The 18,015-nt window shown below is 43.1% G+C and overlaps 1 protein-coding gene across 3 annotated transcripts in view; it reads right to left on the bottom strand.

Annotated features, from left to right (window-relative positions):
- The window catches only part of RCAN2 (regulator of calcineurin 2), a 274,441-nt gene extending 259,816 nt beyond the window's left edge, over window positions 1–14,625 (bottom strand). Inside the window, exon 1 of one of the 3 annotated variants that reach the window (XM_043591587.1) lies at window positions 14,381–14,625. The gene's annotated coding sequence lies outside the window, so the exon portion shown is untranslated. Of the gene's footprint in view, window positions 1–14,030; window positions 14,172–14,380 lie in introns of those variants that run through there. The other 2 variants (XM_043591583.1, XM_043591584.1) reach the window with 2 other exon arrangements.
- Between the last annotated feature and the right edge of the window lie 3,390 nt (window positions 14,626–18,015).

Genomic DNA, 18,015 nt, shown 5'->3' on the forward strand with positions numbered 1-18,015 from the left:
CAGCAGATAAGACTGACAGAAGCCCTACAACATGAGAAGAATAACCTCATAATGGTATTAATATATTAAAAATAAACCACCACCAACACTAGGATAAGAAAAGAGGCATATCAATGGCTGAAGCAATGATTAGGATATAGAAAAGGCTGCATGCAAATATCTCAATAGTGGGAACCCAAAAACAAAAAGTGACATAATTTTGGAAAAGCACTAAAAGGCCTGGCCTAATTAAAAACAAACAAACAAACAAATAAATAAATAAATAAATAAAACGGAATCAAAAACATCTGGCAGAGAAAACTACTGTCTCAGACAGGATCTCTCACCAAACTAGATGATGACCCATTACTAGGACATGTTCTTATATCTAGATGATTTCAAATGACTACCAGGTTCCTTTTTTTTTTAATATTAAAAAAATTATCTTTTAGCCAAGTGTTTATATTCTACCACTGGAACATCACTTCTTTTTTTCATAGGAAGGAGCTTATCTCTATATTTACTTATTTGTTTATCCATTCTTTTGCAAGGAAGAAGTATTATTTTAGCTTTTCAAAGCCCGAGGATCCCTGAGATGAGGGTTTCTGAGAAGAATGAGCGTGACAGATTCTAAAGGGAAATTTTCTGAACAAAGTCAGAGGGAGTCTGTCATGCTCCAGCAGCACCCTTCTAGAAACGGAATAACTCAAAAGAGAGCTCATGGTTGGTGGGAGGTGGGGCAGGAAGGGTGCTGTTGGGATCCCTTAGAGTTATGCACCGCTTTGGGCTCCCAGACACACTGGAAACAGCCCCCAACACCAGTTGGTGGAGGTCTTTAATCTTTATTATTTTTTGCATGTTCTTCCCTAAAGGATAATGCCCTTGAAATGTATACTGTCATGAAAATACCTAGGATTGGTTTTCACGAATATCCATTAAAGTATTTCTAATTTTGTTCAGATAAAATAACGTCCTCACAGTATCACACCTTGGCTTGAGTTGTAAGACAATAGCCACGTATGGTTGTGAGAACATGATGACACCAGGGGAAAGAGGTTAAATTAAAGGTGCAACGAAACACCGAAAGCGGGGTACAGGATTGGGCCTTCTCTCCCAAGACAAGAGCCTTTGCAATAAGTATAGTCATACTTAATTGTAAGATTTTAAAAAGCAATTTTAAAGAATAAAACTAGAACCTCATGAGGAGCCATGCTACATTTGGAGATTTCCACATTTGGAGACCCTGAAGGCCATTTCATGAGTAATACAGTGTCACCCCTACAGCACCTGCCCTTGTGGCCTCCCGGGAGCTGGTTAGGTTAATAACAGGAAGCATGAAAAAGCCGAGCACCACAGAGGCAAAAACCATGCATCTGGGTTTTCCCACAGGACCACTGTGGACTGTCCCATGTCTCACTGTAAGCTATTAATAATTTCACTAATACGCGATTGCGCCTATCTAGAGCCATTCTAAATTTCTCAATGTCTTCAGTTTCTGGTTTCATGGTCTGAACAGTTTTCACAGAGCCTGAGGAAGGGGCTACAGGTTTGAATCAGAGTAACATCCTCGGGGAGCCGAGGCGAGCTGTCCAGGTTCACCATTTATTTCACGTCTTCCTGGAGGCAACTTTTCCAAATGGGTTTGCACACATGTGGGGGCCATGAAAACCTCCCTGGCCCACCAGAGCCACACTGGCTCTCCCAGGGTAGTTGTAGACCAGAATGCGGAATCCCCTCTCCCCACCCATGATATCCCAGGGTGCCAAGAATCCCCGTGGGGCTCCATGAGCTGTGACACTTAGACACAAGGTCAGAAGGTAGGTCTTGAAAATCTGACTGAGCAAATACTTCAATTCAGAGCCTCACCTAAATGTCACCTTGTCAATTTTTGAAGTTTAATGCTAAACAACAGCTGTGTATAGACAGAAATCACCAAGAGACAGAAAAATGAGAAAAAAAAGGATACCAAATAAACATATTTATAATATAGCAGTTGCTGAAGATATCGTCCCTGACCAAAATTTAGCCGTTTTATAAACAGTTGTTCATACATCATAAAAGATCAAATGAATATCATTAATGCAACACAGCAGGAAAAAATTAACATATTCATGAATTAATACTTTGCTTTCACTTGTCTTGTCAAGTGAGACTTTGCTCTTGAGCATATAAATTTTTGCTTGAGCTACCATTAATTTATCTGAATTTACCATCTTCTATTTCAAAATTCATACGATACCTGTAATCAAATAAATAATTTCTTTCTGGACAAATTATTAAACCTTGAAAGGAAGTATAAATTGGACTTTGATTTTTCTAGTGAGGCCCCATTACTAGACCTTTATCTTTAATAGCTGCAGAAGTCAAATCAAAAAAATAAATTATATTGGGGCACCTGGGTGGCTCAGTTGGTTAAGCGGTTAAGCATCTGACTTTTGGCTCAGGTCATAATCTCACAGCTCGTGGGTTCCAGCCCCTCTTCAGGCTCAGCTGACAGCTGGGAGCCTGGAGCCTGCTTCAGATTCTGTGTCTCCCTCTCTCTCTACTCCTCCCCCACTTGCACGCATGCTCTCTCTCTCTCTCTCTCTCTCTCTCTCCCTCAAAAATAAATAAACATTAAAAATTTTTTAAATAAATCATTAATTTAGCCTGTCTTTCAGAAAATGTCATGGGGGAAAATGATTCAAATTGGCTGTTTATCTCAATATCTCAATAACTGGTCAATATAATCAAGACAGTTGATGATGGCCTAATAGTGAATGCAAAGCCTTTTTTTGAAAGACTAATCTGAATAATCATGAAATGAAAATTCTAGAATAATAACCAGTTAAGTGATTTTTAAGAAGATCCTAATTGAAAATCCTAGTTGTTTATACAAAAGAAGGTGAAAAGACATACCTGTCAGAAGCCTGCCCAAAGGCCCTGCCAAAGTGGAAGGGGAACCAGTCAAAACCAACTAAAGCAAATACACATGCAAATTTACTGTGCATATTTTTCAGGATTTAAAGGCAAACCGAAGCAGTTTTCACTTAAATAGAAGTTGCCTATTCCACTTAGTTGAAGTCAGCTTCAGTGGCTCAACAGGCTGCAATGACAGCTGTCAGTGTTCTGGCCCCACATGGCCCAAGGCATCGAATGCCAAGCCCCTGATAATGGAACCACCGGGAGAAAAGTGAATCCACTATAGCCAGCTCTCCTCTACACACTTATGCATGTAAAATCTACCAGATCCCCACCCACACATTCTCAATTCCCATATGCGCGCGCACGTGCACACACACACGCACACACGCACACACACACACAATCCCAACCTCCTTGAAGCACTGTTAAGCAAGTGCATTTCCAGAGTAAGAGTTATCTTGGGAAAGCACTAATACCAATCACCCCTACTACCAGAAAGGTGCTTACAAGCAGGACAGAAGTGAGACCTACATTCTAACGCATTGCTTGTGGGAATGTTAAATTACTGCAACCTCCCGGAAAAATAATGAAACACGATGTCAAAACACAGAGAAAGCCTTCAAAAGGTCCATCTATTTGAGCCAGTAATTCTACTTCTAACAACCTCTCCTAGAAAATGACCCCAAAAGTAGAAAAAATATGACCCAAGATGTTCATCAAACTTTATTCATGATCCTTGGTTAACTGAGGATCAGCTAAATGTCCAACAATAGGGGAGAAGGTAAGTGAATTTGGTAAAATCATACATGGGAATGCTTTGCAGATACTGAAAACAATGTTCACAAAGTCTGTTGACTTTTCATAAACAGTTATTTAAAATGTTTGGTGAAATGCACAGAATGCAAAATTCTGTACATAGTATGATTCCCAATTCTACACAAGATAGGCATATAAAAAGCCTGAAAGGAAATAACAACAAAATGTTAATAGTAATTATCACTTGTTCATGACAATACATGTGATTTTAATTGTTTCTTTTTTATACTATTCTGTTTTAATTTTTTTTAAGTTTTATAAAAAGCACCTATGTCCAAGAAAAAGAAACCATTAAAAAATCAGCTGGGGCGCCTGGGTGGCTCAGTTGGTTAGGCGGCCGACTTCAGCTCAGGTCATGATCTTGCAGTTTGTGGGTTCGAGCCCCACATCAGGCTCTGTGCTGGCAGCTCAGAGCCTGGAGCCTTATTTGGATTCTGTGTCTCCCTCTCTCTCTGCCCCTCCCCCATTCCTGCTCTGTCTCTCTCTCCCTCAAAAGTAAATAAACGTTTAAAAAAATTAAAAAAAAGAAAAGAAAAAATCAGGCCAGAGGGTGCCTAGTTTTCCTGGTAAGTAGACAGACAACAGACACTGGTGGGGGGGGGGGGGGTGGTATTTGTGGCCTTCTTGAGCAGATTCCATGTCCTACCAGTCGCTCATGCTTAAACCCTGGTGACGATTTCTTGTACTCTACATCATGCCTATGCCTTTCTCGACCTTGGCTTTGACTTTCAGCCTTCTCTGTTTGTACTAAAACACTCCTCTGGCAGTTACCTCTTGTCTGTAAATCAGGTTCTCCACCCATCCCCCTTCACTAGCAGGACCCACGTCTATGGCCTCCTCAGCCTCCTCCTGGCCCAGGCTGGTCAAGTCTTGGTATTGACAACAAGTAAGTTACCCTTAAAAAAAAAACAGCAACCATAAACAAACCACCAATAAACAAGACAAGGAAAGACAGTTTTTTAATACATTCTATAAAAGCATTTTATACACCAAACAGACCTGGGGCTATACCGGGCCCAACTATAACTGATCTCCTGAGAGGCCCCCACTGTGTCAGTCATCCTTAACATCTGTACAGGGTATCGCATTTTTCAGTGCACAGTCACAGACTCATAGCATTTCACCTTCACGACGCGAAGGTGGGCAGATCATGTGTTCTTTTCCTAATCGGACAGATAAGAAAATAGCAATTCAGAGAATGGATACTGAGTGGCTCGCTCCCCCTGCTCCTCAGGGTGTGCTCATCTGTAAATAGTGATGATAATACCCCCATGGTGGAGTTGTTGTAAGGATTAAATGAGATAACGTATGCAGGGTGCTGAGCGCAGTGTCTGGAACAAGGGCAGCATTCAACAAATGCCAGCTCCTGTGACGGCTAGGTCAATGGGAAGCTCAAGGTTACATAGCTGGGAAGTGACAACGCCAGGATGAGGATCCAGGCCTTTTCATGCCAAGTCCAGGCTTTTTATGCTTCATCCCCAACACCGCAAAGGAGTATTAGGACATGGCCCATGCCCTCAAAGAACCTAGAATATTTTGTAGCAGGCATCTCTTAAGTACATGAAACAACAAGGCAATTATTCCCACAAAGAACTAAGGCAAAAGTGACAAAAACTAGGATGCAACGCTCAAAGTACACAATTCTTTTGTGTCCAACAGTAACTGTTACCCTTTACAATGTCTTCTTATGCACACTTTCCAAAGCTTAGGAAACCCATGTTTCATCCCTGTTTCAAAGTGAGTTGTGCGTGGGGAGATCAGATATGAAAGTAAGTCCCTTTCCATATTAATTACAGAAAATGTTTTCTGTGGGCATTCTGAACTTCAGGAAGTTTGAGCTATGTTTGGAAACTTTTCTTTAACTTCTAGAAAGTACCATTCATGATCATACACTTTTTAAGGGACTTAAAAACAGCTTCAGTTGAGTTTAAGGCTGCTTCTTAAAAAAAAAAAATCTTCAACTTGATTAGTTAATCTAAACTACAACATATGACACCTGGTGGTTGATAACAAGAGAAAAGACACGAGGACAGTGAATATTTTAAAGGCGTAGGTAGCAGGCACACAAGCACATACAGAGGAGGAAGTCATTCTGTCGCCCATATGTTTGATGCCACAATAATAATCCCATAATAATGGGGTTAGGCATACTATTTCTTTACAGTAATCCTGGCCTGTTTATGAGGTAACAAAAGAAGAGCCTAAAACTTTGCAGAATCTTGAAACTTCTTTATATGTTAGAGGGTTATTTACTAATGGACACTTTGAGATTCACATCTTGAAAGGTTTTTGATGTGCTATGTGTTTTTATATTCCTAATATAGAGTTCTTTCTTTCCCTTTCTTTCTTTCTTTCCTAGTTTTATTGGAACGAGAGAGAGAGAGAGAGAGAGGGAGAGAGAGAATCCCAAGCAGGCTCCACACTCAGCTTGGAGACCAACACAGGGCTTTATCCCACAACCGCGGGATCATGACGTGAGCTGAAATCAAGAGCTCAACCGACTGAGCCACCCAGGTGCCCCTATACTACTTTCGAAGATAGAGAAGTGATGCTCACGAAGAGGTGGCCCTTAGCAAAACTATGAGGTAGGAGCTCTTCCTAAGAAACACTCTATATAATCCCTTTACTGCATGTCTGTTCCCGGGGTGGAGGAGGGGAGTGTGAGGGGTGAGGACCCCCATTTACCGAGCCCCTTCAATGAGGGAGTCTGGTATACAGTGCCTGCTTTATGTGATCTGTTTCACCTCCTACAACAGTCTTGTAACACGTATATTAATCACCCCAATTATTCAGAGATGAGCAAGCTAAGTCTCAGAATTTAAGGAACATGTCTAAAATGAAGAAATTGATCAGTGACTACGGAGATTCCTCTGCTTCAGTGCTCATTCAGGTTACCCCTCACTGAACTGGGCTGCCCCTCACATCAGACACCCTTGTCAGCACCTCCACTATAGACTAGTTCACATCAAATCATTTGAGTTAGGCCTTTTAGAAGTACTCCTATTCTATTCTAGACAACACAGATAACCGACAGACACATGAAAATATGCTCAACATCATTCATCATTAGGGAAATGCAAATCAAAACCACAGTGAGATATCACCTGACATCTGTCAGAATAGCTGAAACAAAAAAACACAAGAGGGGCACCTGGGTGGCTCGGTCGGTTAAGCGTCCGACTTTGGCTCAGGTCATGATCTCATGGTTTGTGACTTCGAGCCCCATGTCGGGCTCTGTGCTGACAGCTCAGAGCCTGGAGCCTGTTTCGGATTCTGTGTCTCCTTCTCTCTCTGCCCCTCCCCCACTCACACTCTGTCTCTCTCTCTCTCAAAACTAAATAAACATTAAAAATAAATTTAAAAAAAAACACAAGAAACAGCAAGGGTTGGCTAGGATGTGGAGAAAAAGGAACCCTTGTGCACTGTTGGTGGGGATGCATTTGGTGCAACCACTGTGGAAAAACAGTATGGAGGTTCCCCAAAACATTAAAAATAGAAATACCATATGAATCAGTAATCCCATTACTGGGTATTTACCCAAAGAAAACAAAAACACCCTAATTCAAAAAGATACATGCACCCCTATATTTATTGCATCATTATTTACAATAGCCAAGATACGGAAGCAACCCAAGTGTCCACCCATAGACGAAGTGATGAAGAAGAATGGGGTGTACGTACAATGGAATATTCCCCAGCCATAAAAGAAGAATGAGACCTTGCCATCTGCAACAATATGGATGATCTAGAGGGTATTATGCTAACTGAAATAAGTCAAAGACCAATACCGTATGATTTCACTCATACATAAGCGGAAGCTGAGAAACAAAGCAAACGAACAAACGAAAGACAAAAATCAGACTCTTAAACACAGAGAACAAACTTGGTTGCCGGAGGGGAGGTAGGTGAGGGATGGGTGAAAGAGGCCAAGGGGATTAGGAACACACTTTTCCATGAGCACTGAGTAATGTACAGAACTGCTGAATCACTATACTGTTAAGGAGGAGGAAGAGAAGGAGGAAAAGTAGTAGGAGTAGGGGCGCCTGGGTGGCTCAGTCGGTTAAGCGTCCGACCTCGGCTCAGGTCATGATCTCACAGTTTGTAAGTTTGAGCCCCGCGACGGACTCTGCTGACAGCTCGGAGCCTGGAGCCTTGGATTCTGTGTCTCCTCCTCTCTCTGCCCCTCGTCGACTCACGCTCTGTCTCTCTCTCTCAAAAATAAATAAACATTAAAAAAAGAAAAAGTCGTAGCAGTAGTCCTATTCTAAAAGTGACCAGGCAGGCATCATTTTAACCCAAATCAGTGACTCTAGTAGTAAAATCTAGTGGTAAAATCTGAGACAGGGTGGCAGGACTTCCAAGTGTCAAGAATCTAGAGATCATCTGGTCAACCTCTTCTCCCGTTAATATACAGATTTAAAATAGCTAAAGCCTAAGTGGGGCTGAGACTTTGCAGAGGTCACCCCACAAATCAGGTGTAGAGCCCAGATGAGAGCCAGAATTCCTGACTGAGTCCTGTTCTCTTCTACGGCATCAGCCATAAATATTCAAACATAGGGTAAAAAACACAGGCCAGACTAATAGGACTTATTCCAACGTTATTAATTCACATGGTGATTCCGAGTGCCGGTAAGGCCTGTGTGTACCTCTTATTGTGTGGCCTAGACAAGGTACCCTCCCTTTGCCTTGGGTTTCTTATCAATTATATGAGAGTAACAATAGTGTCTGCTTCATGTGGGGCAAATATGATGATTCATATAGAGCTCTAACTCCCTGTGCTCAGGATAAACTCTCAATAAATGGCATATTATTATCATTAAAATTATTTTTACTGTTATTACCACCACTCTTTCAGATCATTGACAGTTCATACTTTCACTTTTGGGGAAGTAGGTAGAAAGAACTTCCTGCAGTCAAATTCATCTCCCTCAGGGCACCTGGGTGGCTTAGTTAGCTGAGCATTGGACTTCAGCTCAGGTCATGATCTCATGGTTCATGAGTTCGAGCCCTACATACAGCCCTGCACCGAGCCAGCATCAAGCCCTGCATCAGTCTCCTCGCTCACAGTGCGGAACCTGCTGGGGATTCTCTCTCTCCCTCTCTCTCTGCCCCTGCCCCATTTGTGCGCGCGCACGCTCTTTCTCTCTCAAATAAATAAACTTTAAAACAATTTAATTGAAAAAAATTCATCTACCTCTTCTCTAAAGGCAGCCCTAGACAGTCTCAGGAATGAAGGTAAAATGACTAGAAGGTTGGCACCAAGAACAAAGAAATTACCATTGAAAATACAAGTGCCTCCTGAGCATTTTTCATTTGATCTTTAAAGTCAGGGGCGCCTGGGTGGCTCGTTTGGTTAAGCGTCCGACTTCGGCTCAGGTCATGATCTCACGGTCTGTGAGTTCGAGCCCCGGGTCAGGCTCTGTGCTGACAGCTCAGAGCCTGGAGCCTGTTTCAGATTCTGTGTCTCCCTCTCTCTCTGCCCCTCCCCTGTTCACGCTCTGTCTCTCTCTGTCTCAAAAATAAATAAACGTTAAAAAAAAATTAAAACAAAAAAATAAAGTCAAACTTCCCCATCTTTCTCAAACCCACTCTTTCCCATTTACTACCCTTTTGCCTCAGTTTTACGGAGATACAATTGGTATATAATACAGGTATTATATTTATTTTAGGTGTACATCATAATGATTTGGTATTTGTATATACTGCAGAGTGATTGCCACAATAAGTTTAGTTAACTTCCATCACCTCCCATAGTTAGTTACACCTATTTTTTCTCATGATGACAACTTTTAAGATCTACTCTCTAGGCAACTTTCAAATATACGGTACAGGATTATTAACTATAATCGCCACACTATACATTACATACCCAGAGCTTATTTATCTTATAACTGGAAGTCTGTACCTGTTGACCCCCTTCACCCATTTTTCCCACCTCCCATCGCCCGCTCTCTGGCGACCACATACCTGTTCCCTAGATCTATGAGCTTGGTTTGTTTTAAATTCCGCATAGAAGTCAGATCACGCGATACTTACCTTTCTCTGACTTATTTAATTAGCATGATACCCTCAAGGTCCATCCATGTTGTTACAAATGACAGGGTTTTCTTCCTTCTATGGCTAAATAATATTCTATTTTATATATAAAATACATACATTTTCTTATATATATATAAAATATGTATTTTTTTCTTTCTTTTATCCATTCATTCATCAGCAGACGCTTGGGTTATTTCTCTCTCTTGGCTATTGTAAATAATGCTATAATGAACATGGTGGTACAGATATTTTCTCAAGATAGTGAATTTGTTTCCTATATTTATTTCCTAATAAATTTCCAGATGTAGGATTGTTGGATCATATAATAGATCTACTTTTAATTTTTTGAGGAACTTCCATACTGTTTTTCCATAGTGGCCACACCAATTCATATTCCCATCAATTATATTCCCAACAACAGGGCACAGGGATTACCTTTTTTCCCACATCCCTGCCAATACTTATCTCTTGGTTTTTTTGTTCTGTTTTGTTTTGATAATAGCCATTCTAAATAAGTATAAGGTAATAGCTCATTGTGGTTTTGATTTTCACTTCTCTGAGAATTAGTGAGGTTGTGCACTTTTCCATGTACTTAATGGCCAGCTGTATGTCTTCTTTGGAAAAAAGGTGTATATTCAGATCCTTTGTCCATTTTTTAATTGGATTGTTTGTGGGGTTTGGTTTTTTTTTTTTTTGGTTTTGTTTTGTTTTCTTGTTATTGAGTTGTATGTGTTCTTTATATGCTTTGGATATGAACTCTTATCAGATAAGTGATTTACAAATAGCTTCTCCCACTCCATGGGTTGCCTTTTCATTTTGTTGATGGTTTCCTTTCTTATTAAGAAGGTTTTTAGTTTGATATAGTCCCATTTGTTTATTTTTGCTTTTGTTGACAAATCCAAGAAATCATTGCCAAGACCAGTGTCAAGGAAATTACCCCCTATATTTTCTTACAGAAATTCCATGACTTCAAATCTTACATTCCAGCCTTTTATCCACTTTGACTTAATCTTTGTGTATGGTGTAATACAGTGGACCAATTTTCCCAACACCATTATCGCAGAGACTATCCTTTCTTCATTGTATATTTTTGGTTCCTTTGTCATAAAATAACTGAAAACATACAGGTGAGTTTATTTTTGAGATCTTTATTCTGTTCCACTGATTTATGTGTTTGTTTTTATGCCATGCTGCTTTGGTTACCATAATTTTGTAACATAGTTTAAAATCAGAAAGTGTGATGCCTCCTGCTTTGTTCTTCTTTCTTGAGATTGCATTGGCTATTTGGAGTTTTTGTAGTTCCATACAAGTTTTAGGACTATTTGTTCTATTTCTGTGAAAAATGCCATTGGTATTTTGATAGGGATTGCATGGAATCTGTAGATTGCTTTGGGTAGTATGGACATTTTCACACTTTTAATTCTTGCAATCCATGAGCATGGACTATCTCTCTATTTATTTGTGTCTTCTTCAATTTCTTTCATCAATGTTTTCAGCGTACAAATCTTTCACCTCCTTGGTTACATTTATTCCTAGGTATTTTATTCTTTTTGATAGAATTATAAATGGGATTGTTTCTTTAATTTCTCTGATACTTCGTTATTAGCATATGGAAATGCAACTTATTTTGCTTATTGATTTCATATTTGCAACTTTACTGAATTCGTTTATTACTGCTAACAGTTTTTTAGTGGAGTCTCTAGAGCTTTCTATGTATATGTCACCTGCAAATAGAGACAGTTTTACTTCTTCCTTTCTTATTTGATGCCTTTCATTTCTTTTTCATGCCTAATTACTCTGGCTGCCAGCACTATGTGACAAATGAGCATCCTTGTTTTCTTCCTGATCTCAGAGGAAAAGATTTCAGTTGAAATTCCTCATCCTTCTCAAATCTAATCCTTCTCGCCTAATTCCTAACTTAGTTAAAAACCTGACCATCCATCTAGGCATCAACTCCTTCCACACCACCACCCACTTGGTGACCTACTACTACTAATTCTCCCTCTGAAATGGCTCTCTAAGGATCTCTCTTCTCTTTCTCTATCTTACCTGGCTCAAGCACAATTAATTTTTCTTCTTCTTCGTCTTCGTCTTCGTCTTCGTCTTCGTCTTCGTCTTCTTTTGCTTGCATCACTCCAGTGGTCTAAAATCTAAGCTCATTCCCCTTTGCGATACCACCTATTTAGGACCTCCAAAGTCACTTTTGCAAAATTCAAATTAGATCAAATCTTTTCTCTTCAAAAAGGCTACATAGTTTCTCCTCCTCAGTGGAGTGTATTCACATCTCAGGCTCACTGAAACACCCCCCAAACTCTCCTGCCACCCCCTCACTTCAGAGGACCTAAATGTTCTTTGAACACAAACTTGCCTTTGATGTGGAACACCTACCTGGCCCCTTCTCTAGAAAAAAAAGCTGCTGCTGCCTACTGGAATGCAGTCCAAGTGCACTGCTTTTCTGGAATCTCTTCCAGATTCCCTCCACCCTTCCTTCTTTGGGCTTCCAATGACCTTGTTCCTATCTCCACTAGCCATTCACCATGTGGATCACTATCACTTATTATCTTATTCTTCTTTTCTGCTAGATTGATTTCTGAAATGCCTGGGCTTCATTCTTTTATCCCCTGGCACAGGGCCTACATGGCCCACAGTAGATGCTTAGCAAATAACTGCTAAATAACCTGAGTGGATGGGGGCGCCTCAGTGGCTCAGCCGGCTAAGCATCCGACTTCAGTCAGGTCATCATCTCGAGGTTCGTGAGTTCTAGCCCCACTTCGGGCTCTGTGCTGACAGCTTGGAGCCTGGAGCCTGCTTCAGATTCTGCGTCTCCCTCTCTCTCTGCCTCTGCCCCGCTCATTCTCATTCCCTCCCCCCCCCCCTCTCTTTCTCCCCCAAATAAATACTTAAAAAAATTAAACTGAGTGCATGGTCCCCAAAGAAATAAAATTACCCAAAGAAATAAAATGAAACCTCAGTTACTATCAAAACCTATCTCAATAAAGCTACTTTCCATAATATATATAACTAACTGCAAACAATTACGTAAGTCGCTTTCAAAAGAGTGTAATGGGAACTTGCAAATGGCAAAGTTCTCGAGTTCCCACTTACGCTCGTTAAATGTTCATCAATGGAGAGGGAGAGCCACATCCTCCTAGATTTAGTTGGCTTCTGCAGGACCTGCACACACAAGGCATTCTGAAAGCTCCCGGGATCCTGTAGCTTTATTTGAGGACACTTTTCCCTCACAAAATTCTGTGGACTGGACTTGAGTAGTAGGTGCTCAATAAATGCTGATTTGATTTGCAGGGGATTTGAAAGCAAAGTGCAACTCGCATTTTAGACTAATTCAATGCAATGACTGATTGTACTTAAGATAATAGCTCCAAGGCTAAAGAAAATCAATGGGCAGCCTGAAAAGCAGCCAAATGCTCACTCCCCTGCCTTGTTCTACAGTCAATGCTGACCTGCTTCTTGATCCTTTCCAGCTTCTCAGCTTTTCCGACTTCGCTGCTTCCCCAGAATGGAGAGGGCCAGTTAGCAAGTGTTGTCCTGTGCCTGTGATATATTTGTCCTGTGTTTTGATGTTGATGTAATATGTGAGAAAGTTGAGTGGCATTTTTTTTTAAATGTCCTACTTTTCCTAAAGCCTACCCTCTGTGTGACAGGTTAAATGTGATTCTAGCTGAAGGAAGGAAGAAGTGTGGACTGGAAGGCCGTAGCCTTCGTTCACCTTCAGTTGTGGGACTGTATGTTAAAAGGAGACCAGAAACTGTTGTTTTTACTAAAATCATACCAAAAATAAAAAAATTAAAAAAATAGCTCTGGTAACGAACTCATTAGATGTCCACTGAACACCTCTATCCCAATGATGTAGAAAATAGGAACGATTCAAAGCATGCACCCTGCTATAACTCATTCTGGGATAAGAAAAAGACAGCAGTGCCTTGGAGAATAAATCATTAACTAAAAGTCAAACCGAGACACCCTGGAAACCAGTGAGACCAGGCGGCTGGGATTTGCCTGTTCCCTCTGGTGACTTCTAGAGCGAAGCATCCCACAGGCAGGCAAACTCAGCACACTGCACTCCCTTCTATTTCACTTTTCAAACTTGAAGTTATTTTTAGATGACCCATGCCCACTAATCCCAGGCAGGACAATTCCCAGCCCGCTGCGCCTCCAAGTACCTTCCTCCTCTCCAGCACTTTTTAGGAGCACTGATAAGGAGTTTCTAGTTCTCTCCCCTCTTTTTCCTCCCCTCAGAGTGCAGTCCACCTGCCCTCACCCCCTCTCCAAACCTCAGTCCACAGGGGGGCCACAGGCGTCATCTTCGCTGTTCTACTTGTGCACCTGCTGCTGCTACTAGGAAGGCGAGCCCTTGGGCCACTAGGAATGGGGCAGGGGCTCTTAGAGACCCGCGCCCTCTAGAGGGGGGTCAAGGGAGACCTCCGTCCCCTCGGCCGCCGCGGGGACTGAGAGGCGGAGCAGACCCCCCTCCGTCCGCGGCTGCCGCCCCCCTGCCCAGCCCCCGAACCCCACCGCGCTCGCCCGCCCCTCGCCGCGCCCTCAGCCACGGCCGGGGCGCCGCGCGCAGTCCCCGCTGGACCGGGCGCAGGGGCGAGCGGGCCGGCGCGGTTACATAACCGACCTGCTGGGCGTCCACGAAGCGCCGGCAGGGGCTGAGGCGGCGGCTCCGGCGTCCACGGGGCCGGTGACTGCGGGCGCGGCGCTGCCTGCTCACCTGCCCGCCGGTGCGAGCGCGTGGGGGCGGGCGCGGTGCCCGCGGGCCTGGGCGTGGGGCCGTGCGCGGCGCGCCCCGCCTCCGGTCTCGCGGTCCGTGTGTCCCCGGCTCCGTGCCTCCCGCCCGCTCCTCCCCGCAACCTCGGCCGCCGTCAGCCGGGACAAAGCGGCTCCGGGGAGGGGCCGAGCCGCCGGCTCTCGCAGGAGCCAGCGGAGATGGGCGCGCCCCCAGCTCCGACTCATCGGGCCAACCTCCAATCAGACCCCAGGAAACCGAAAGCCCCTGTGTGGCCGCCTCTCCTCTCCTCCCCCCTGACCCGGCGCCCTTCGCGGGCCCGCACCCGCTCGGCTCCCCGGGCTCCCACCCTGCCCTCGGCTCCCCCACACCCCGCTTCCCGTTCAGGGTGCCCGGGAAGCGAAGAAGACCCTAAGGACACCTAGCGCGCGGGCCGGTCCGCGGGAGTCCGGCCCCTGCGGGGAGGGGTCCCCGGGGTCACCGCCGGGTAGGGGCCTCCTGGGGGTGTGAGGGGGCCGGGGGGCTGATTGTGAAGCTAAGGGTGACTGGGCAGCGACAGCCCAGAAGAAACTGGCGGAGAGGCAAACTGGGTGGGGAGTACTGGAAAAGAGACTTTTCTTACAGGCAGGCTGAGCCCCCGACTCCGGGAAAGGAAAGGTCGGGAAGCCCCCTGGGGCGGGGCGTGTTGGGGGGGGGGTCTTCGGGGCGTCTGCTCCGGGTGGGTGCCGCGCCCTCTGGCTGGAGACCTGCGCCCGCCCCGCCCACGCGCTGAAGGTGCCCTGCGCGGGCTCCTGGGCTTTGCCAGGATTCGCAGCCACCAGACCTGGGGACAGAGGGCTTCAAGGACTCCCATTGTGCCAGAGCCGGTGACCAGCGGGAGGCTGGTGTCCTACGGTAAACAGTCGAATGTGAATCAGAGTCTAGGCGAGATCTGTTGCTCGACAAAGTTAAGATAGACGTCTCTGCTTTACAAAATAAAGCAATTCAGAGCCGGAGGAAGCCTGTGGCTTGCGGGTGGCAACGCGGCAGACGGGGCTGAGCCTGATGGCAGGAGAAAGTCAATAGTGTGAAAAGACCAGAGCACGGAAAGTGGGGAAAATTGAAGGAAGGACGGGGTGGGGGTGAGAACCAACTTGAGTGAATAATATTTAAATCAGCTTGGCATTCTGTCATCTAATTGCTATAAAAATAGCTCTTTTAACTTTTCCTTTTTATGCCTTTCTGTTTCCTGGTACCAATATCAAAATTGCCCCGAAGCAGTCTGTACGTTTCACAGTTCCTGGCTTACCCAGACACCACATTGTTTTTTCCCAAGGGTGACACCGAATTCCATCTTAAAAACGATTAAAGAAAAACAAGGAAACAACAAAAAGGTAGTAGACCTTAGCTCTTCACTCCGACTAATCTGCATTAATACAAATAAAGGCAGAATTTTGGAGTTGGAAGTGGCCTTAGACTCGTACTCTTCTAGACTTCTTCTGGATGCATAAATTCATAAATACCTGCTGATTTGGATGAATTGCGTTTTCGGATAGAATTGTGTGAAAAGGCGTTCTTATACTGAGCCCCAACTTGCCTTCCTAGAATTTTCACTCATTGGTTACAGTTCACTTTTGGAAGCCGTGGAGACAAGAGTCCAACTCGTTTTCCAACTGAGTGTGTTTCAAATACGTGGAGATAGTCCTCATGTCTCACTCCAAAATCCCCCTTTCCCAGTGAAACATCCTTAATCCTTTGAACAAAATCTCGCTTTACTTGTCAAAAAAGTTTAAAAGACTTTATTTTTTAAAGTTTAAGGTTCACCACAGTATTGAGCAGGAAGTGTAGATATTTCCCATATACCCCCTGCACCCACAAAGACAGCCTCCCTCGTTATCAATATCCCCCACCAGATTGGTGCTTTTTTTTCTTTCTTATAATTGGTGAACTTACATTGACGCATCAGTATCAGCCATGTAGTTGATACTATAGTTTACATTAGGGTTCACTTTTGGTGCTGGACGTTATTTGAACTTTGACAAGTCTATGACATACCCACGACGACAGTCCTCTACAGGCTAGTTTCACTGCTCTAAAAATCCTCTGTGCTCCTCCTTGCCTACCCACTCACCTCTGGGAACCACTGATATTTTAGCTGTCTCCATAGTTTTGCCTTTTCCAGAATGTCATAGAGTAGAACCTAATACCGTGAATAGTCTTTTCAGATTGGTTTCTTTCTTCTTTTCTTTCAGCAATATGCATTTATGGTTTCGTCATGTGTTTTCATGATTTGACAGCTCATTTCTTTTTCAGCACTGAATAATATTCTGTATTCTGGATGTATCAGTTTATTTATCCATTCACCTATGGAAGGCATCTTGGTTGTTTCCAAGTTTGGGCAATTATGAGTAAAAGTGCTGTAAACATCTGCGTGCAAGTTTTTATGCGAACGTAAGTTTTCAACTTATTTGGGTAAATACTAAGGAGTGGGATTGCTGGAACGTATTGTAAAACTGTGCTTTGTAAGAAAACACCAAACTGCCTTCCAAAGTGGCCGTAACAGTTTGCATCACCATGAGAAATGGGTGAAATATCCTGTTGTTCCACATCCTCACCAGCATTTGTCATTGTCAATGTTTAGGAATTTCACCGTTCTTATAGGTGTGCAGTGACATCTCACTGTTGTTTTAATTTACAGTTCCCTAATGACATATGATGCTGAACATTTTTCACATGCTTATTTGCCATCTATATGTCTTCTTTGGCGAGATGTCTGTTCAGATTCTTTGCCCATTTCTTAACTGGGTTGTTCACTTTCTTATTCTTATTGTTTCTTGTTATTGTTTTAAAAGTTCTTTTATAGTTTGAATACCAGTTACTTATCAGATATGTATTTTGTAAATCATTTCTCCAACTCTGTGGCTGGTCTTCTCATTCTGTTAACAGTGACTTTTACAGGGGCACCTGGGTGGCTCAGTCGGTTGAGCGTTCGACTTCGGCTCAGGTCATGATCTCACGCCCTGTGAGTTCAAGCCCCACGTCGGGCTCTGTGCTGACAGCTCAGAGCCTGGAGCCTGCTTCTGATTCTGTGTCTACCTCTCTCTCTGCCCCTAACCCACTTGCATTCTGTCTCTGTCTCTCTTAAAAATAAATAAACATTAAAAGAAAATTTGAAAAACAGTGTCTTTTACAGAACAGAAGCTTTTAATTTTAATGAATTCCAGCTCATCGGTGATTTATTTTATGTAGTGTGCCTTTAGTGTTTTATCTAAAAAGCCATCGTAATACTCAAAGTCATCTGATTTTCTCCCATTTTATCTCCTAGAAGTCTTAAAGGTTTGTAGCATTTTGCATTTAGGTATATAATCAATTTTGAGTTAATCTTTGTGAAGAATGTAAGGTCTCTCTCTCCCTCTCTCTTTTTTTTTCTCTCTCTCTCTCCATATATTGTATGTAGATGTCCAGTTGTTCCAGCACTATTTCTTGAAAAGACTATCTTTTCTCCATTGTATTGCCTTTTCTCCTTTTTCAAAGATCAGTTGACTATA

Source organism: Prionailurus bengalensis, chromosome B2 (assembly GCF_016509475.1).
Source record: "Prionailurus bengalensis isolate Pbe53 chromosome B2, Fcat_Pben_1.1_paternal_pri, whole genome shotgun sequence".
In the NCBI taxonomy this organism is placed as follows: Eukaryota; Metazoa; Chordata; class Mammalia; order Carnivora; family Felidae; genus Prionailurus; species Prionailurus bengalensis.